General features: G+C 34.5%; 1 long non-coding RNA gene across 1 annotated transcript in view; it reads right to left on the bottom strand.

Moving 5' to 3' along the window:
- Positions 1 to 17,392, bottom strand: part of LOC122224975 — a 113,278-nt gene extending 95,886 nt beyond the window's left edge. Inside the window, exon 1 of the long non-coding RNA XR_006205045.1 lies at positions 17,330 to 17,392. This is a non-coding gene — a long non-coding RNA (uncharacterized LOC122224975). The remainder of the gene's footprint in view (positions 1 to 17,329) is intronic.
- Positions 17,393 to 22,408: the final 5,016 nt, after the last annotated feature.

Raw genomic sequence — 22,408 nt, 5'->3', positions numbered from 1 at the left:
TTTTCCAAAAAAGCATCAAGATGGCTAACAGACACGTGAAAAGATGCCCCACATCACTCATTATTAAATCAAAACCATGATGATATATCACTTCATACCTGTCAGAATGGCTAACATTAACAACTCAGGCAACAACAGATGTTGGCGAGGATGCAAAGAGGATCCCTTTTGCACTGCTGGTGGGAACGCAAACTGGTGAAGCCACTCTGGAAAACAGTATGGAGGTTCCTCAAAAAATTAAAAATAGAAGTACCCTATGACCCACAAATTGCACTACTAGGTATTTACCCAAGGGATACAGGTGTGCTGTTTCGAAGGGACATATGCACCCCAACGTTTATAGCAGCACCCTCAACAACAGCCAAAGTAAACTATGGAAAGAGACCAAATGTCCATCGATAGATGAATGGATAAAGAAGATGTGGTATACAATGGAGTATTACTCGGCAATCAAAAAGAATGAAATCTTGCCATTTACAACTACATGGATGGAACTGGAGAGTATTATGCTATGCGAAATTAGTCAGTCAGAGAAAGACAAATATCATGTGAGTTCACTCATATGAGGATTTTAAGATACAAAACAGTTGAACATAAGGGAAGGGAAACAAAAATAATATAAAAACAGGGAGGGGGACAAAACAGAAGAGACTCTTAAAGATAGAGAACAGAAGGTTTCAGGAGGGGTTGTGGGAGGGGGGATAGGCTAAATGGGAAAGGGGCATTAAGGAATCTACTCCTGAAATCATTGTTGCACTATATGCTAACTAACTTGGACGTACATTTAAAAATAATTAATTAATTAATTTTTTAAAAAAGGGGTGCTTGTGATGAGCACTGGGTGTTGTATATAAGAGATGAATCACTGAATTCTACTTCTGAAACCAATAATGCAATGTATATTAACTAACTAAAATATAAATAGTAAATAATAATAATTAGTAATAATAAATATGAGATATAGTATCAGAATCTAGTTCAGCTGATTCCAAAGTCTAAACCCTTAATCAGTTCTTACTGCTTAGAAAAGGAAAACATCAGGAGTCAAAAATATATACATGTGAAATATATATATATCTTTATATATATATATATATATATATAAAGATATATATATATATATATAATTTATATATATATATAAAATATATACAGAATGTGAAATCATGAAATATTATATAGTAAAAAAGATGAGAAGCAGTTTGAGAGTTGGGTATTCTCTTCCTATTGTCTCTGACCTCCAGCACTCTATTGCTACACAGAAAGTTTTTCCTGTAGCTGGAGATGAAATAGGACCCCATTGTATTTATCACCAGGCATGTTAAACTCTAACAACTTAGTAGGAAAGATTTTTGAGAATTTTTTTCACACATTTTAAGTTGTCTCTTTATATCCTTATATTACTTCCTTCAAATTGAAAACAAAACCCCACATACATTTTTTCAAAACTTAAATTGTGCATACAGTATCTGTGACAAATTCTTCTTCAAAGAATGTATTCTGTGGCAGTGGTTCTCAAAGGAAGAGAAATTTGGCTGCAGGGGACATTTGGCAAAGTGTGGGGACAGTTTTGGTTATCACAACTGGGAGTTGTGACTGGCATCTGGTGGGTAGGGATCAGGGGTTCTCATAAACATCCTAAAATCCAAAGAATTGTCCCCTATAACAAATATAATTATCTTTCCCAAAATGTCGATAGTGTCAGGTTTGAGGAACTTTGCTCTGAGGAAATAATCAGTGATATGTCATAGATGACTATCTAGATGTGTTCATCACAGCATTGTTTGTTTGTTACAATTTAATAATATGAGATCATTACTTGTTCATTGGAACACTATAAACATCAGGGATGATGTTGGAGAAGAATATTTAAAAATATAAAGAAATGTTCATGATATTTACATGTCCTAAAAGAATATGTTTAGTATGACTGCAGCATTGTATAAGTATACATGTAATTGTATGTAGGTAAGGAAAATATTTTGAAAAAGTATCAGCCAAAATAATAGAATTTTTTCATAGGAACTCCCTGCTATTCTTTAGAAATAAAAAGTATACTTCATAACCAATGTCATTAAAAATATCTACACCATTATCATCCTGAGGTGGAACACAATTGAAATAAGTCATCACCTCAAAATTTATGTAAGTTCCCAAGAACTTAAGATTTTGTACCCTTTCTCTTCAGAATGTGTCACTGGAAAAGTTTTATTTCCTGACATCAAATTCTTTAATGATAGAAAAGATAAGCAGCAGGTGCTCTCACCATGTGCCTTTGTAATGGTAGCAGAGTTCACTGTATATTTTTGTTAAGAACCAAAATAGCACCTACTATTCTCATTCCTTCCCTTTAAAAACCTTCATTGTTATGCTATGATTCAAAAGTAGAATTACTCTCTTCCACCCACACCAAAAACAGTATGATCACAACACTATGCAAACTCAATAAATGTTTGAAACATCATGAACACTCAATATCACCATTTCAGAATGAGTAAGAGGCATCATGATTCTGTCCACTATGCAGCCTTATAACTTTCATATTGGAATTCAGAACTATTGATGTCCCTCCAGAGACACAGGCTTATCAATTGTCCATTATTTTAGTAATTATAGCCTCGTGTGAAGAAGGAAACAAAATGGCACAAGTTCTCAGAAATTCCACAATGTTTATATCAGCCAGCAAAACCAATTAGAGAAAGTTTGGTCACTGGTATAACTGAACTTCTAATCTTTATTAAAGAGAAAGGGAGAGAAAGAAAACAAGAAGTAGTGACCACTTGGCCACATTACTTGATGACAATATAATACCAATATAATCCCATAAGAGATTGATCTCCCATTCAGAATTCTAAATAATTTATGTAAATACTTACCCCTCATGGAGGTGGGGCTTCACTCCCCACCAATGAATGTGAACTGTGCTTTGTGACTTGCTACCAAAGACTAGAAGTATGGAAGGAGGGAAAAAGTAATTTTACAGTGGAGATCCTGATAAATACTACCTCGACCAGATAACCAAGGTTAACATCATGAGTCATAAATTATGCTGATAGTATATTTTCTTGGTATGATAAAATAAGAATGGCATTTCACCTCTGTGATTTTCCTTCCACAACTATATGTTAGTCAAGGGAAAAAACTTCAAACAAATCCAAATTGAGAGACATTCTATAAAAAAAACAACTTTGATCTCAAAATTATTAAGCTCATGAAAGAGGAAGAAAGAAAGAAAGACGAAGAAATTATCATAAATCAGGGAAAGCTAAAGAGACATGGTGGTATCCCAGATGGGATACTGGAACAGAAAAGGAATAGTATGGAAAAACTACTGAAATTTGAATAAAGTATAGAGATTAGTTAGTAATGTACTGGTGTTCATTCCTTAGTGGTGACAAATATACCATGGAATATAAGATATAAATAATAGGAAAAAACAGTGAGAGGTATATGGAAACCCTGTAATACCTTTGTATCTTTTCTGTAAATCTAAAACCACCCTAAAATTAAAGGCTTATTTAAACAAAAAATAAGTTTAAAAGTACAGAAAAAATTTGTCCTGTTAGAATTTTTTAATCCTGGGTAAAAATTATCACTAAAACTGAAATAAGGGGGTACCTGGCTGGCTCATTCAGTAGAATATGTGACCCTTGATCTCAAGGTTTGAATTCAAGCCCCCCATTGGGTGTAGAGCTTAATTTAAAAAAATAAAAACCTGAAATTAAAAAGATAAAGAACAATATAAGCAATTTTATGCCAAAAAATTTAACAACTGAGAAGAAAAGAATAAAGTTCCTGAAAATGACAACTTTCCATGACTGAAACAAGATGAAACAGAAAATATGAATACCCCTATTTAAATAAATGAATTATTTAAGATCATTCCCAAACTATAGGCCCAGATAATTTCACTGATACAGTTTGTCACACATTTAAGGAAAAAATGACATAAATCTCACACTCTACCATAAAATTAAAAAGGTAAAAGCACTTCTCAAGTTGTTGTATGAAGCCAACATAATATTCATAGCAAAACTGGACAAAGATATGACAAAAAAAAGAAAAACATCCCTCACAAACATATATACAAATATAACCTTTTTTAAATGTCAAATTGCTTTCAGCAATACATGAAAACAATACATCATTAGTAAACAAGGTTATCAGGGTATGCAAGGTTGGTTTAACATTTGAAAATCTACATATATAATTTACCATATTCACACTAAAAATCAAAGTTCATATGATAATAGATGAAGAATAAGCATTTGAACAATAGAACACCGATGCATGATTAAAACCCTCAGTCAGCTAAGAACAGAAAAGATCTTCCTTCATCTGATATAGGGAATCTGTAAAAAAAAAACAAAAACAAAAACAAAAAACAAAAAAAAACCCAGTACTGACATACTTAACTGTAAAATATTGAGTACTTTCTCACTAAATAAAGAATAAGAATCCACATAAGAGTGAAAACATATGGTATCTGTCTTTCTCTGTATGGCTTATTTCACTTAGCGTCACTAACAGAAACCCATGGGGGAGGGGAAGGAAAAAAAAAAAAAAAGAGGTTAGAGTGGAAGAGAGCCAAAGCATAAGAGACTCTTAAAAACTGAGAACAAACTGAGGGTTGATGGGGGGTGGGAGGGAGGGGAGGGTAGGTGATGGGCATTGAAGATGGCATCTTTTGGGATGAGCACTGGGTGTTGTATGGAAACCAATTTGACAATAAATTTCATATATTTAAAAAAATAAATAAGACAAAATGTCAATTCTCACTACTTCTCTTCAAGTGGTGATCCTAGCTATTGCAAAAAAGTAAGCAAAAGAAATAAAAAGTATAGTGATTATAAAGGAAGAAGTAAAAGTGCCTGTGTTCATAAATGACATTACTATTTATATAGAAAATTCTAAGGAATCTATAAAACACCTTCTAAACCAAAAAGTAAATTTGGAATATCTGCAGAATTCAAGGATAATATACAAAAATATTTTGTATTTTTATATATCTGGCACTCAATGATTTAAATTTTTTTTTATTCCATTTATAATAGCATCAAATGTTGAGCACTGGGTGTTAAATGTAAGTGATGAATCACTAAATTCAGCTCCTGAAGCCCATATTACACTATATGCTAACTAAAATTTAAATTAAAAAATGAAAATAAATTTAGAATTAGTAATTAGAAAAGCATTAGGAATAATTTTAGTAAAAGAACATCAAAATCTGTAGGCTAAAACCTGTAAAGTATTGCTGAATTTTTTAAACACAAAAAACAGTCAGATGTAAATATATCTTATTAATTGGAAGATTCAATATGGTTGAAATGTCATATTTCCCCAAACTGGCTATAAGTATAATGCAAGTATTGTCAAAATTTCAATACTTTTTCTTTTCCTTCTTTTTCTTTTTTATAATTGACAAGGCAATATAATTTATATAGAAATGCAATAACCTAGAATAACCAAAGCAATTTTAAAATAAAGAAAACAAAGTTAGAGGACTTTCACTACCTATTTTCAAAATTTTCTACAAAGCTAAGGGTGGTACTGGCATAGCTTACATGGCTGATACTTAACAAAGGCACCAAAGCAAAAAATTGCACAATTTTGAAGAAAAAATTTCAAATAACCAGTATTAGTCATGAAATGGGGACATAACTAGAATACAAAGATATTTTTAGTTTTTATTTTGGAAAATTTCAAATATGTACAAAAGTAGAAAAAATAGAATAATGAATCTGAATGTACCCATCAACCAGCTTCGGTAATTACTAACTCATGGCTAATTTTGTTTCATCTCTATCCTCCATCCACTCCCCCAAGTCTAGATGATTTTGAAGCAAAGCTCAGACATCAAATTATTTCATCTGTAAATAGTATGTATCACTAAAAGAGAGCGTCTATTTTTAAAGATGGTCACTATATCATCATCATACTTTTCAGTATTCATATTTGTTTTTGTATTTCCCAGTGATCTTATATTTTTTTAGCTTGTTTGAATCCATATAAGAACCATACATTGTTATTGGTTGAAATGTCTTTCAGTTTCTTTTAATGAATAGTTTCCCTTCTCTCTTTATCTCCCCCTTCTTCCCTATAATTTTTTGTTGAAATGGTGTCTTTTGTCCTGTGGTTTGCCCAAACTCTGGATTTTGTTGATAACATCCTACAGCCTCAATTTAATATGTTCCCCTGTAGTCTTCATTTTGCTGAAAATTGGCAGTCAGATCCAGAGTTTCGTAAGAGTCAGATTCCATTATGTGATAAGACAACTTAGTTCATAGGTGACATCATGTACTTCTGTCAAGATCTGATTCTCTGTTTTTGTGACATAACAGCCATTGATAATCATTGCCTACATCAATGAATTCATTAGGGGTGAAAATGGTGATATTACATCATCAAAAAATTGTCAGGGAATATTCTGTGTATCCTCGTACCAATATATCAACAACACTAAATAAAATAGACCGTACTCTTGGAATATATATTGTGGAAATTGTGTCTTGAATCAGTAAGACTAATTACAATACAAGAAATTGAAAAGGTTGTTAATGAAATATCTATGTTTTAGGGACATTTTCCCAAGCCTTCAAGGAACAGACAATTCCTTTGTTAAAAAGTGTTTCAGAGCACTGAAAAAAATTAAAAATTTCACAGTTCATTTTATGAAGCAATAATCATTTTGATATGAAACCAAGTAAGAGAGTAATAAAAAAAGAAAATTATAAACCAGTTTCACTGTGAGGATAAAAAATAATTAGCAAAATGAATTCAGCAATATATTAAAATAACTTCAAATAATAACCAATTGGGATGGATCCAGAAATACAGAGCCGGTTGAACATCAGAAAATTACTTATATTCTAAGACAAAACAGATGGATGTTCTCTCTCACTTCAATTATTTACTATTGTTCTCATATTCTACTCAGTGCAAATAAAATGCGAGGTTGTTTAATATTTGAAGATGATATGATGGTATATCAGAGAAAAAAATGATTTCTACTGAATAACTGTACACAATAAAGAAAATACAAATAAGTAGGCTGGAATAAACTTAATATACAAAACCATTGCCTTTCACATTTGCAAACAATAACCACTTACAATAATGGAGTAAATACTGTAAAATCAATAGCAATAAAATATAAAATAAGAATAAATATTATGAGAAACTCACAAGATATAAGTAGAGAAAAATTTTAAATGCTCTTGAGAAATCCAAAAAGATGAACAAATAAAAGCATACCATGTTCTTAGATAGGGAGATTAAACATCATAGAAATGTTACTTCTCCTTAAATTAATCTATAAATGTAGGGCAATATTAATTCCCAAATTTTTATGGAGCAACAGACAAGCAAGAATACCCAGGGAAAAAATATCTGAGAAAAAAAATCATTATATTAAAAGACATTAAAACATTATAAAGACACTACAATTAAAGTAGTGTGGTAGCAGCACACTGAAGATATAATCAATGCAGTAGAATAGAAAGTACCAAAATGGACCCAAATGCATACAAAAATTTCATATATGTTAAAGAGCATCTCAAATCAGTAAGAGAAGATGGCTTATGCAATGACAACTAGATAGCCATTTGGAAAGCTGGATCCATCTTATCCCTTAAACAATTAAAAAAAAAAAAAATGAAGGATTTTATGAAACATAAAAGTGTTAGAAGAAACTATCTTCAAAAACTTCCAGAATGTCAAATTGGGGAAGATATGTCAAACAATGACACATCTAAAAGAAAAGCTTGATAAAAGACCAACTAAGCAAAGATGCTTACAGCTAGTATTATAAATAATGTCTAAATATCTCCCAAATGTGTGAAATATAGGGAAAGTCCAGACATAGTATGAGTTCCTCTTCTGTAACTCCTTTGTCAAAATAATGTGCTAATTATCTTTGCCACTCTGATAGATGAAAAATAATATTTCCACATAATTTAAGCTCATGCTATGTGTTTTTAATTTAAACCCTCTGTATTCATTTCAAGAAAAAAAGACTACTTTCCTTATTTTCTATTGCAGGTGGATACAAAGCTTTGGTTACATTGAAAATACCTTCAAACTTGGAATCAAAGTGGGCTGGGTCCAAAACGCTGCCTGCCATTTCTTCAATATATAATTGTACTTAATATTACTGAGCTTGAGCTCCTCCACCTGTGAAAAAGCACTAGTAATATCTACTTCACAGGGTTCTTGTTAGAAAGAAAATGAGACAACCCTGTGAAGCTCTGAGTACACAGTAGGAATTTGACAGGTAATACCTTTTTTACTCTCTCCTTTGCTTGCCCTCACACGTAGGGCAGCTACATTTCTTCAGAGGGCAAGCTGATCTGGATGGGAAGAAAGCACTTTAAAAACACCTTAGACTCCCACAATGTTCTAAGGGAAAAGAAGCAGAGAAAATAGCTAAGAGAACCCATTCGATTTACAAATGGTAAAACTGAAGCCCTTAGGAACAATTCCAGAGGAATCCCACAAAGATGTGGATGAAGGATGACAGTTTCCTCCCACCCTCCAGAAATCATCAAACCACAGTCACTGCAAAAACTTCAAAGCCCAAACTTGAACAAGCTTTTGGCTGGTTGTTCCATGTCCTATGAAATCCCAATAATCCAGTCTCCTCCATAAACCATCCAAGGTGGCAGTCCAGGAGTTAAAGAAAAAAAATTTTTTTTTCTTTTGCTAGACTACGTCCTTTCTAGAATTGCATAGACAAGTTTGTAAGAGTTAACGCTGAGAATGCCTCTTGGACATAGCACAACGGCTCCACCTTCAGCTCTCAGACCGAAGAGGACTTTTGCAAAACTGCTTCTGTCTGAGTCCTCAGAAAGCACATCTGAAATATAATCTCTTCTCATAAAATTTAAACCACACAATCTTTCACTGTTAAGTACTGCAGTCCAGAATATTTACCCACTGTCCATAGGCGAAATGAACAGTAAGAGTCTCAAGGTGAGCTATACTGATATTAAATAGACAAGATAAAAAATGTATTATGTTTTATTTAAATTCTTCAGGATGCATGTCTTGATGTCATATTCTTTATAGTTACAGCAGAGTCTGATAAGCTCTTTCAACAAATTCTCCTGTTTTTCACTCCATTAGATTTATAGTCTTATAATTGAGGAAAAGGTTAATTCTCGCCTGCCAAGCAGGGCGATTCATAAATTACCAGCAATTTTTTAATATCCCCCTAAATATATGCCAGTTTTGGGAAGGGAATTTCAAAATAAAATTCTATGAAGGGGAATTAGTTGGGCCTTCAAGACTTATGTCTACCAACAAGTAGTGGTAAGGAATATTAGTTTATAAAAAAAAAAAAAAAGCAAATGACCAAAAGATAATTCCATAGGATGAAACTCCCAAATCTAAGTAGAATTCTAAAGCAGTATATATAACTACCTAAAGAGTGGACAAATCTTTCTTCCATCACATATTTTGTGGTAATATATTAAAGAAAAGTAAGAAAATGCCCAATTCTTTGCAAATTGTAGCATAAAGGAGGGAATTAGTCACTTTTCTACATTAAAAGATATCAGTAGATGTCAATTTTAAGCAAATACATACTTGAACACTGAATCTTTCAAAATCCGATTATGAGAGTATATTTGTTTCTAATTTTCTCCCTATTTTCTTCTTCCCAGATCAACCAAATTCCAGATTTCTGAGTCTCATTGAAAGGAAGTCATAGACATTTAGGGTTATTTAATTGTGTTTAGGTAAGGACAACCAGAAAATTAAATGTATTTGCTATCCTAGAAAGTTTCTACTACACGCCTCCTAATGATGGCTGGAATTCTTGTCTTTTTGCCTTCAGACTGTTTACAAGGCTAGAAGCAGTAGTTGCTACAGGGAAATGTAAGTTTTGTGTGTCTTAAAGACCCTGAAATGGGATAATCCCACCACCGCCCACCAGAGCAAGGACTGATACCAACTCCAAACGTCACTTTTGTCAAAACTCAAAGTGTCCAAGTCCTTGCCCACTTAAAATTTCATTTGTAATAGTAATAGTTGAAATTTGTACAGCAACTGATATGTGCACACCTTCCTGATAAATATTCTTAAAATGTTTTCTAATCATTGTAATGATCTAAAGACTCAGTTTTCTAATTATCCTTCCTTCTGTCATTGAGAAAACCAAGCCTTAAAGAAATTAAACAAATCCAGAGTGATGTAGATGGACCAGAAGCCCACTCTTAATCCCTCTGCTCTATACACATATTATTCCCAGCAATACTCATAATAACCTTGTATGTAAATGAGTGTGCAATTCAATTCAACAGATATTTTTGACCCATTTATATTTGACAGACATGCCTGATGAAAATGAAGCACAGAAATGATAAAGGACTTGCCTAAGATCTCAGAGCCAATTCACAAGTGTTGAAAGTACAATTCATGCACTGAAACTAGAACTCATCTTCTGGAATCAGACATGTGCATATTCAAATCCTGGCATCACTGCATGCTAGCTATGTAAACTAGCTCAAGTTATCCATTTCTATGCTGTGGTTTTCTCTATAAATGAGTTGGGGAATAATAATAGTTGGCCAAGCTGCTAAGAGTGTTAAAACTACTATATAAAAAGAATCTAGTAGTGCATAAAAGCAAGTAGTATTAGTTTTCATTCCAGGATCTCTTGGGACAGTGAGAAATTGTCCCAAGTTATCTCAACATTTAGTGACCTTGGTTTTTCTGCTTGCCCCAAACATGAGAAATTTACCATCCTAGAAGAATGAGCATGGACAATGGTTTTTCCCAAGTATCTAATAGAAATAATGTGGAAACACAATAAATGCCTAACCTCCCTTGCTCTAGCTACTCTCCTCTTCCCCCTTCTCCTCCTTCTTCTCTCCCTCCTCCACCTCCTGCCCCCACTCCTTTTTTCTCTCTCTGTCTCTATCACATACACACATACACACACACACACACACACACACACAGTGTCCCACCTGTAAGTGGAACCATTAATAAGATTAAAGTGTTTCACTCAATAAAAATAAGACAATAAATACAAACTCTACAGAAAGATGCTTGATTCAAGTGTTATTTTTTTTTCTGATGATAGAATAATATCTAACAATGATAAATAATTCTCATTTGGCTAATTATTTCAATTGAAAAAATTAGAAGTTATAATGCCTTTTTTAAAGCCCTTTCCTCTTTGGCTTCGTGTCAAATTTGAAAGACAGCCACACCTACATAAGACCTTTTACTAAATAAGAAAAAAATCCAGGAGTTACCAGTAAGATTTTCATTACTGAGACAATATTAAGGAAAGGCTTTTCCTTCCTGAAATCCCTCACCAAGACCATTCTTTAGCAGAAAAGTTCTGGGTTATGTTAAAAAGGCAATTCCTCCCAACACTGTAGTTCATCCAATTTTAGAGCCAGAAGACACAAAAGAGACTGTATAGCTACCATAGAGCCTAGATACTATAGAACCTGCCCAGCTTTTGTTCCCTCTTCTGAGAATTTATTCCCACCAAACACTGGAGTAGACCTTTCAGTCATGTTTGTAATAAATGATTCTTCCCTAATAAAGTACATATTCTTGAACCAAGGCTATTAGACTTTAGCCTCAAACATGCTAATTAGTCTCTGGAGTTGAACTAGAAGCTAGATTAGCCATCTTTGATCATGTGCATACCAATCCAGAGGCGGGAGTTCATGGTATTGGAGAAAAAGAAAATAGCAAATTTAAGAAGAGAGCACATGTGTAATGAGAAAGGGATGGGAAAAGAGTGGAAAAAAATACCTTCTTCAGATCTTGACCATTTTCCAGTTCCAGGTTATTAGAAATTCATGAGGCCAAACTCCACTTTCTGCCCTTAATTTCCATGCCTACTCATGATTCTTTCTGGTAATTTCTTTAACCCTTAAGTTATGTTTGTTTACAGCAACAAATAACCTCTCTAAAATATTAGACCCATGCTTTCTTCCAATGCCATTCTTCAGAGAGAGACCCAGAAGGGACAAGTTCCAGCCCATTTTCACACACATAATTAGCAGAAATGAATTCAATTCTTTTGTTCATAAATCTTCTTTCTACAATACTAATTTCATTAATTCTCAAAAATGCTAGAATGGAAGCATGAGAAACCCAAATACCATATTCCACAGAATCTAAGATCTATCATTTGTATGACATATCAAACAAATTAACTATGACACATTGCTAAGATGCCAACGATAGTAAGAGACATTCATTTTTCAAATATATTAAAATGTGAACTAAAATGCTCACTTGAGATGCAGTGAAAATAGTAATATAAGGGAATCACTGAGTTTGGAACAGGGTAAGGTGAAATATATTAATTTTCATCCCTGTTTGGGAAGAACTTGCCATAAGGTTTCAAGTAGGAAGATGAATATAATGGTATTCCTATTTTAAAACCCACTCTACACATGTTGCCAACAGTGAAGAATCTTAGCCAAGCCCAGAGTGCTTCAAAGATGGATACAAAGGGCACTTTTAAATACTCTCTTGATTTTCACATCCTCCATTTGATTGATGTTGAAGTCTTAACACTACTCTAGGAACTGAAATAGAGGAAAGTGAGGTGGGAAGAGAGAAATAAAGTAGGAGCCCTGTGTCTCACCTTCAGGTATTATTCTTTAATCAGTAATATTTATTAAGTTCTCACTCTGGGTCAGGCACCATTTCAATACTGGGCCTATAGCACAGAACAAGAGAAATATTTGTCATACAAATCTGTCATACAGCAAACATTGTAATGGAAGAAACATGATAAACAACAAAATAAAATTAAAGTGCCATGGAAAACCATTAATTAATTTAAGTCCTTAAGAAAAATAAAGCACAGTCAGGAGTCACTCCTTAAAAAACAGTTTAGAAATGAGTGTCACATGCATGAAACAATTTTGCAAATCCTTTAAGAGAGTAGGTGACTAAGTGCCAATGTGAGTTTGGACACTTAGTATACTAGAATTCAGAGATACTCTCCCAAAGGCTCACTTTAGCCTTGAACTTTGACCTATGAACCCCATCACTTCATGACTCTGCAGAAGTGCTGATTCAAAGACATAGTACTTGATAAGAAACAGCTACTCTGCTGACATGTCAACTCAACAAGTGGGAATCAGTTGCACATAAACCCTACTCCTGATTTTCATAGGGTAGCCAGGACTGATCACTCTAGTCTTTCTTGCCCTGTAACTGAATCTTCAAATATGCCAGAAGGCAAGCTTTTACATATGTATCTGTGTTCACTGTCTCAAAGTCAGTGTACCCTTCCTTACTGAGAAATACCATCTCTGTCTAACTGCTTGTCCAGAGGTATTCTTCATTACTGCTCAGAGCAACACTATGTAATTCCCAGGACAGCAACCTAAAGCAAAGTCTTATCTCTACTATCACACTACCTGTCCAGGGTTAGCAGATTGTTTAATTATCAGTTGTAGACAAAAGAAAAATTTAAACTTCTCAAAAGGCCTGAAATCCCTTTCCAAGATCATTTTTAATTTTTTTATTTAAAAAAATATATATTAATATTTATTAATTTCCAAAAACCTCAAGCAATAGAGACGATGAATAGCATACTTGTTCCTTAATAGCCCAATCTTCAGAGAAAATTACTCTTGCAAGTTTCATGTGTATTCTTACATAATGATTCTGTGTTTTCTTTCTTAACACATATATAAACGCAAATGGAGATTTCTATATGGGTAATCTTCTATAATCTGCTTGTTCACTCAAACATTAACTATAGATACCTTTTTCTATAAATATACACAAATGTCATGTTCTTTTTAGGAGCTACATAGGAGTTTATTGTATGGAGTTACTATAATATATTAAACTGCCATCATATTGATGAGAGTAAGTTCTCTCCAGTTTTGAGTTAAACAATGATGCTACAAAGAACACACATGTCCTTGCATGATGTATTTGTGTGTTTCTACAGAATAAACTCCTGAAATTTGAATGTCTAGATCAAAGAAAATGCATGTTTTAAATTTATCAAGATAGCCACATTGACTATGAAAAAGAATGTACTAATAGGCATACCATTGTCATGTTAGGAGATTGCCTATTGTCCCACACATGCACCCAAACTGGTTTTTATCAATCATTCTCACATTTAATTAAATGATGTGATCACTGAAAACAATTATATCATTACAATATTTACCAAAACATCATGGTATTCCCTACAATAATTATTCCTTTAATTTTTTTTTTAAGAAAACAAATTCACCCTTACAAATAATATATATTCTGGTAGAAAACTTAGAAAATAAATAAACAGTTAAGGAAAAACAAAACATCTGGTGTGAGCTAAGGTGGAGAGAAGAAGATACAGATTCTCTCTCCAAGGGATTACAACCAAAAATTCTGAAAAGAATGAAAAATGCATGACTTGAGGAATCTGAAAAGTAAAAAATTAAAAAAAACATTTATTTAAAAAAAACGATATCTGTATCTATGTATCTATAGATAGACTCAGATATAGACATAGACAGCAGGTGGATTGAGGACTAAAATCAGAATTTAAATCATGGTCTGCAAAGTGGGAGGCTCCAGTCATGAAGAACTTTGTAACAGCATAAAAACCTAAAATCTGAGGGAAATAAATCTTTGGGACCAGAGTTACTGGGAAAAAAGACCCTGTAATTCAGAGAACATGGAAGAAATCTCAGAGAGGATAGAGCTGGAGAAAGGGATTCCTCTAACTCTGTGTATGAAGTGACATAAGTCCTGACCTGCCTCTAAGCCACACACACACACACACACACACACACACACACACACACACACAGAACAGACTCAAAGAAAATAACAAAGGCTTCAAGAAGTGAACTACCATATAAACCACTGCCCAGGTTCAAAACTAACCCCCAAGAGGCTCATGTGCCAGACTGAACCAAAAAGCATAGAAAAGGTTTGAAAACTGAACTGACATTCACCCTCAGAAAGAGAATCAGCACTTGTGGTCTGAACATAACAAGGTTGATTGCCCGCTTAAACAAACAAATAACATTCTGCAGAGGATTTCACAGGACCCAGAGTTTACCAACATAATATTCAAAACATCCAGGATACAATCCAAAATTATTCAACACACAAAGAATCAAAAATATCCAACCAATACCCAAGAGAATAAGCAACAGATAACAAGCCTGAGATACCCAGGTGTTAGAATTACAAGAGATTTTGAAGCAGCTATTATAACAATCCTCCACGAGGTAAAGGTGAACATTACTGAAATTAATGGAAAGATAAAAATTCTCAGAAGCAAATTAAAGCTATAAAAAAAAAAGAACTCAATGGAAATTTTATTTTTTATTTTTTTTTTTTTTTTCGTTTTTTATTTTACTTTTGGGACAGAGAGAGACAGAGCATGAACGGGGGAGGGGCAGAGAGAGAGGGAGACACAGAATCGGAAACAGGCTCCAGGCTCCGAGCCATCAGCCCAGAGCCTGACGCGGGGCTCGAACTCACAGACCGCGAGATCGTGACCTGGCTGAAGTCGGACGCTTAACCGACTGCGCCACCCAGGCGCCCCTCAATGGAAATTTTAGAACTGAGAGATACAATAACTTAAATTAGAAGTCATTGGATGGGTTCAATAACAGAATGGAGATGAAAGAGGAAAAGAGCCAGAGAAACTAAAGATAGAGCAATAAAAAGTATACAATCTACACAAAAAGAAAAAGACTGAAAACATAAATAAACAGAGCCTCCAACCTGTAGGACGATATCAAAAGATCTAGCATGTTATTGGAGTACTGGAGTTCCAGAAAGAAAGGAAAGAAGAAATTGGTGTAGAAAATATCACCAAGAATCCTCAACCAGAGATGATCCATTTTAATATTTGATGTAGATTCTTCTAGGCTTTTTTCCATACACATAAACACACACACAGACACACAGACACACACAGACACAGGGTACTAGAGTAACTGCTCCTAGTAAAATTTTTTTCCTTTAATGCTTTATGAGTGTTAGTATATTTCAGTAAATGTACATTTGCATAATAATTTTGAATGGCTAATTAATAGCTCATTGGATAATGTAGCCATAATTTACCATTTTTACTTAGTTTTCTCCCTCTTTTTTAACTATTATAAAGATTCCACACTTATCCTTATTGCCAAATCTTTGTCACATCATTGTTTTCTTCACTTATATTCCTAAAAATAAAATTGCTATGTAAGAGATATTCATTCAACCAATATTCAGTCAACAAACATTTACTGAGTAGTTAATATAAACTAGGTACTGCCCATATGTGGAGGTACTGCGGTCTCTAGCCTTGTCAATTCTAAATATCATCAACAACAGTTAGTCAATCTTGAATGACAACATTTTAAAATGTGCACACTTCGGCTTCTATGGGACAATTAAAGTTGGTCTCAAGAGGTCACTGATGGTATACGGTAAAGGCTCCAAAAAATTCTTTAAGAGCCTAGAGTCAAATAATTGAACATCAAGAATACAAAAAACATGTTGATTCACTTTCTTGCATATTCTTCTTCTTAAATAACATGAAATATCTTTTAGCAGCTTCAAAACCAGTTCATGTCAGAGCCACCCATTTTCTCAGTGGTGATCCATATACTATATTAAGTGGCCTCAATCTTGGATCAGTGCTAGAATTATCTAATTGGCTGCAATTATTTAGTCATTTCTGCCAAACAACCAAATTTTATAAATTTTCAGATTGCTTTCTAAAATGTTCTATAGAAGGGGCACCTAGGTGTCTCAGTAGGTTAAGCGTCCTACTTCGGCTAGGTCATGATCTCGCAGTCCTTGGGTTCAAGCCCCGCTTCAGGCTCTGTGCTGACAGCTCAGAGCCTGGATCCTGTTTCGGATTCTGTGTTTCCCTTTCTCTTGGCCCCTACCCCACTCACGCTCTGTCTCTCTTTTTCAAAAATAAATAAACAATAAAAAAAATTTCTTGAATAATAGTAAAAATAAAATGTTCTATAGATCATTGAAAATAGATTGTTATTATTACCTAAAAGTTGATTCCCAACAAGTTAACCAATTTTCCTATATTCTTTATCTTTTTTAATGGTTTATTTATTTTTGAGAGAGCGCAAGCCGAAGAGGGGCAGAGAGAGGGGGACAGAGGATCCTAAGCGGGCTCTGTGCTGACAGCAGGGAGCCCAATGTGGGGCTGGAACACACAAACCCTGAGATCATGACCTGATCCAAAGTCAGAAGCTCACCTGGTTCAGTTGGTGCCCCACTCCCATATTATTTTAAAAACTAATCTCCACTTGCATGCTCTCTCTCTCTCTCTCAAAAATAAACAAACATTAAAAAAAAAAAAAGAACTAACCTTTGTGAAGACAAACTGGTGGTAAGAGAAGAGCACAGGGCCTATCTTAATCTGGGATGTTCTTATCCTTAGCTAGGACAGTAATACTCAACTATTTTGGTCACTCCTTCCTTTGTGACCTCACTTTATCTTAAATGTACTCCCAGCATAGCACATATGAAACAATTTACAGGATTATATTCTTTTGATTCTGTCTCTCACAGTATACACTGAACCCTTTAAGGACAGGAAATGAATCTTCTTCATTTTTATATTCCCACCAGTTGTCACAAAAGATGCTAGGTAACAGGTACAGTTAACCCAAAAGATACTAAGAACAGGCATGCTGATTTTTTTTCTTAACATATTTTGGTCTCCTTCCTCACTGCAAATGCAGAAGATATTCCACTTAAAAATAAAGTGAATTAAAACAATGGATGGTTGCCAGGTAAAATGCAGAACACCCAGTTAAATTTGGATTTTAGAAAAAAAACATTTCTTAGGAATAAGTTTGTCCCAAATACTGCATGTTTCTCTAAAATTCAAATTTAATTGAACATCTCCTATTTTTATTTGCTAAATCTGGCAATCCCAAAATGAATGCAATTGAAATAACTCAAAATTTCCTAGAATATCACTCAAACCAGAGCAAGTTTCTCCCTGATCTAGGAAGTAAGAGTCTCTAAAACCGCCACAGATGGAATACGGAACTTTCCGGCTAACGCGCACTAGAGAAGTTTAAACTAGGGCTAGATAAGTCACCCTATCAGGAATTCTACAAACAGATTCCTGTGTTGCTTAACAGTTTGGACAATGTCACTTCTAAGTCTTCACCTTTTTGCACATTATCGCTGTATTCCTGTGCTTTGATTTCTGGAGTCCTTACTGCTAGTGAAATGATAAAATCTTGAAGTTTAGTATTTTATTGATTCATCTCCACCAGTCAATCCTTGTGGCTTTGAATCATACATCTGTCTCTCCATGGGCAGGCTCCCTACCTTGTTCTGGAATGCCACCCTAGTGGCAAATCCTTTGGGAGAAAGGCCCATGTAGAGATCACAGCAGCTGCGTCGGTGCACAGCCAGACCCCATTTCAGAAGCTATTTGGTAAGCATAGATTTATTCCCCCTCAAATAATTCTTGCTCAGTTACCTTCCCCAAATCCCCAACTGCTGCCAAGGTTAATGCAAGCCCTGACTCTGCCTGTTGATTCTTATTAATTAAGCCAATCAATGATCTTGTATCATACAGTGTCTGTTTTTAATATAACCTATTTGACAAGGCTGTATTAATTTAGGAGAAATATGCACTGGCATTCTGGCACACATTTTTCCTAATTATTTTACAGCCCTCGTTCAGCAGTGAAATTAGTCTGTGGTTATCACAGTTAATGGAAGCCCATAGCTCTTAGCTAAGTGATCTTCACCAGTCACCTGATCTTTTCTTGCTCTCAGCTGCATAAACATGATTGCACTATCTATGCAGTCCCTGGTGAATGCATAATTTGAGCATGGGTGTGAATGTTTTAGCAAAATCTCCTGCTTCTGTGTGTTTCTTTAAGTGGATGGGTAACAAGATTGGAAAGACAAGGCTGTGAAGGGAAAAGTAACACGATATCAGGAGATGGGTGAGAAGGTGCAGCTTCTGAGGATACAGAGAAAACTTGAAACCTGACCTTTGCAATTATGTATTAAAGGTCAGAAGATGGATTCTCCATAAAAAGCACATCGGGACATAAAAATCCTCTATGTCTTTGCTCATGATGCTCTTGAACCCTGCAGTGGCTATCCTACATTTTCCATCTTTCTCTTAAAAACTTGGTGGAGTTCTAGTCAAAACTACTAACACCTCTTCTACGTTCCCATTCACTATATTCATTCACTCATTCATTCATTCATTCATTCAAGTGCCTGCTGGACACCAAATGCTGTGAAAGGCACTGGGGACAAACCTCTGAGTAAAACAGAAATAGTCCTTTCCTTCATGAAACTTTGGTCTGGTCAATGAGACAGTAAATCAAACAAGTTCATTAAAATCAATAACCATAACTGTTAAAATGAGAGGAATGGGAAAAAGCAGAATGCTCTGATAGAAAATGACCAGGAGGGGTGCCTGGGTGGCTCAGTTGGTTGAGCATCCAACTCTTGATTTCTGCTCAGGTCATGATCTCACGGTTTGTGAGTTCGAGCCCCACATCAGGCTCTGTGCTGATAGTGCAGAACCTGATTGGGATTCTCTCTCTCTCTCTCTCTCTCTCTCTCTCTCTCTCTCTCTCTCTTTCTCAAAATAAATAAACTAAAAAATAAAAAGAAAAGAAGAAAAGAAAATGACCAGGAGGAACCAACTTTTCAAAGGGTTTCAAAGGAAGGCTTCTCTGAGGAGGCAACATGAGCTGAGACCTGAATAACCAGAAGGAACGAGCCCTTCTAAGAACTAAGAACAATCCAGCAAAAGAACTAGGGGGCAGGAATAAGCTTGGTATATTCCAGAAACCAAAAGTAGGCTAGATTATATGGAGACGAGGAAAGAGAGTGAGAATAAGATCCTCTATTAAGCCCATCTGTCATTGGAATCTAGGTTATAAATGGTTGAATGTATGTCTCCTTCCCCTTTGCCCACTGGATAATAAACAACTTAAGGGCAGAAATGATATAGTATTTGTTTTTCTTTACAGTGTCAAGTATGATGCTTTGTGTAAAGTAGGTGGTCAGAAACATTAATTGAATTTACCTGTACTTATTTATATGTATTATGAATTCCAATTATATCTGTGAAAAGAGAAAGCAGCTTGGTCTCTGGAAAACTAGCTAATTTTAATAGTTGATATTTATTGAACTGTTATTACCAGGCACTGTTCTAAGCCACTTACACATATTCATTTATGTAAGGTTTACAAAATCCCTATGGATAGATATTATGTTAACTTCCATTTTAAAGATAAGAAACTGTGGAACAGGTCAATAAACTAGGATTCAGAGAATAATAAGTGTGCAAGCCAGGATATAAATCTAGGCAGAAAGGCTCCACATACATGTCTTTAATCATGATGCTAATGATCCTAGCAGTCTAAATATGTCTTCAAAAACTAATTAAGCCATTGAGATACATTTGTACTTAATATTCTACAATTTAAACTGGATGCATGACAGGACATGAAAGGAATATACGTGCCCTGAATATGTATTATTCAGAGTATGTGAAATATACCTTTAATAAATTTCCATCTCTGCTTCCTTGGTTATAAGAAAAGATTATCTAGTCATACTTCAATTGGTTTGAGTGTTGCTATAGAAACTGCTTTTCCTTAAGTTTGAAAAGTGGCTCTCTCAGCTTATAAGACACTCAGCTATAGAAACAGTAGAACACCACAGTCTTACCAACAATACCAGCACCAAGGGGTGACCTGGGGATATGTTAAGTTTTCCCCATTATTCTCCATCTTCTCTCCCTCTTTCCTGAAACCAAGTCAAATACAGAATCTAGATAAAATTAGTATGCTGGCCACACAAACCTAGTTTTAAGGTCAATTGTTAACTCCCTACTCTCCTGCAACCTGCTTACTTCCCCTAAGATGCTCCTAAATAAAGCTCTGCTACTTTCACTGCCCAGCAATGATAGGAAAGTTATTTCTTAGAAGACTGCTGTTCCTTGTTTATTGCCCTCTCGCAGGTCTTTTTACTAGGGCATAGGCTAAAGCTAATGTAAAATACATTAATGACATTCAGAAAAGTAGGAATGTAAAGTTTTCCAGAAATAAATGAGAAGAAAGTGCTAAAGTTTTGGTAAAACAATTTATTTGTCATAGACACCCATCCTTTTATTCCTGTCATCTACTACAGCTCCTGGTACCCATTAAGTGCTCAATAAACACTGAATAAATATATGATGTCTCTGGTGCTTTGAGAGATAAATGTATGAAGGAAAGATGATAGGAAAGATAGGGAAAAATCATAAGGCTTCCCTGATGACTCCAGCCACAGCAATCCCTAATTCCTTTTGCACAGAACACCAGACCTACCCAATAAACATCTAAGATCATCTTTTGCAGTTGTTTTGAAACTGCTTTATTTTGTGATGGAGCATGTTAACCATGAGCTGATGTATTCATTTAGTTTTATTCATGTTGATATACTTTCTCTCCAAGTAGATGTTAAGACCCTTGTGGAGTCACTTCCCTTCTCACTGCTCTTTTAATATATCCTTTTTACTAACACAGTGCTGGGCATATTACAGAGGCTCAATAATATTTGTGTTGTGGGTGATAAATGCAGAGAGGTGGAAGGCTTTCTCAGTGGTCTTGTTCTTGAAGGGAATACCATTTTGTCTGTCAAGCTATCACTCTCACTCAAGAAAGAGATGGAAGGAAGGAAGGAAAGAAGGAAGGAAGGAAGGAAGGAAGGAAGGAAGGAAGGAAGGAAGGAAAAGAGAGAAGGGAGGGAAGGAGGGAAGGAAGGATTTATTTACCCAAAGTAACCAAAAGATAGTTAGGGTGAGAGATTGGATCATATTCTATGTCTCTGAATTATTAGTCTTTTGTACTTTTTGCTGTATTATATGGTCAATTTTTGAGAGTCAATCTCTGTGGAGTTATAAATTTATTTTTGAAGCTTCCTGCAAATTTAAACTAAGTTAAAGACTGGGATTTTACTTTTCTTTCAAAAAGAAATTAAATATAAAATTTAGGGATGATAATCTTTGACAAACTAAGGCTGTCTTTGGTTAAAAGTACAAAATTGATGATGATGATGATGATGAAGATGATGACAATATTAAGGCCATAATGCCTAACTATAAACACTCTCTATAGAGAAAAAAAAGCTGATGAAGAACTGACCTCAAAGATTTACACATAGGGCTTCCAAAATATAAAATATTTCTCAAATTTATGAAAAAAAATAATATTTTGCTTCTTTTTCATCCCTCAGAAAGGTGCTGACAGAATTTAAAACATCATCCAATTTCCATTTTTAATTGAGAAAAAAATTAACCAAGACATAAAACTGTCCTTTCACAGAAAGAACATTGCAAACACAAATTTTTCTAAATTGTTTTCTTTTATGATTTCTCATTTGGGATGGTGTTCATTGTTATTGTTGTTTT

This window comes from Panthera leo, chromosome A1 (genome assembly GCF_018350215.1).
Source record: "Panthera leo isolate Ple1 chromosome A1, P.leo_Ple1_pat1.1, whole genome shotgun sequence".
In the NCBI taxonomy this organism is placed as follows: domain Eukaryota; kingdom Metazoa; phylum Chordata; class Mammalia; order Carnivora; family Felidae; genus Panthera; species Panthera leo.
This window is presented reverse-complemented; position numbering and strand designations above follow the sequence as displayed.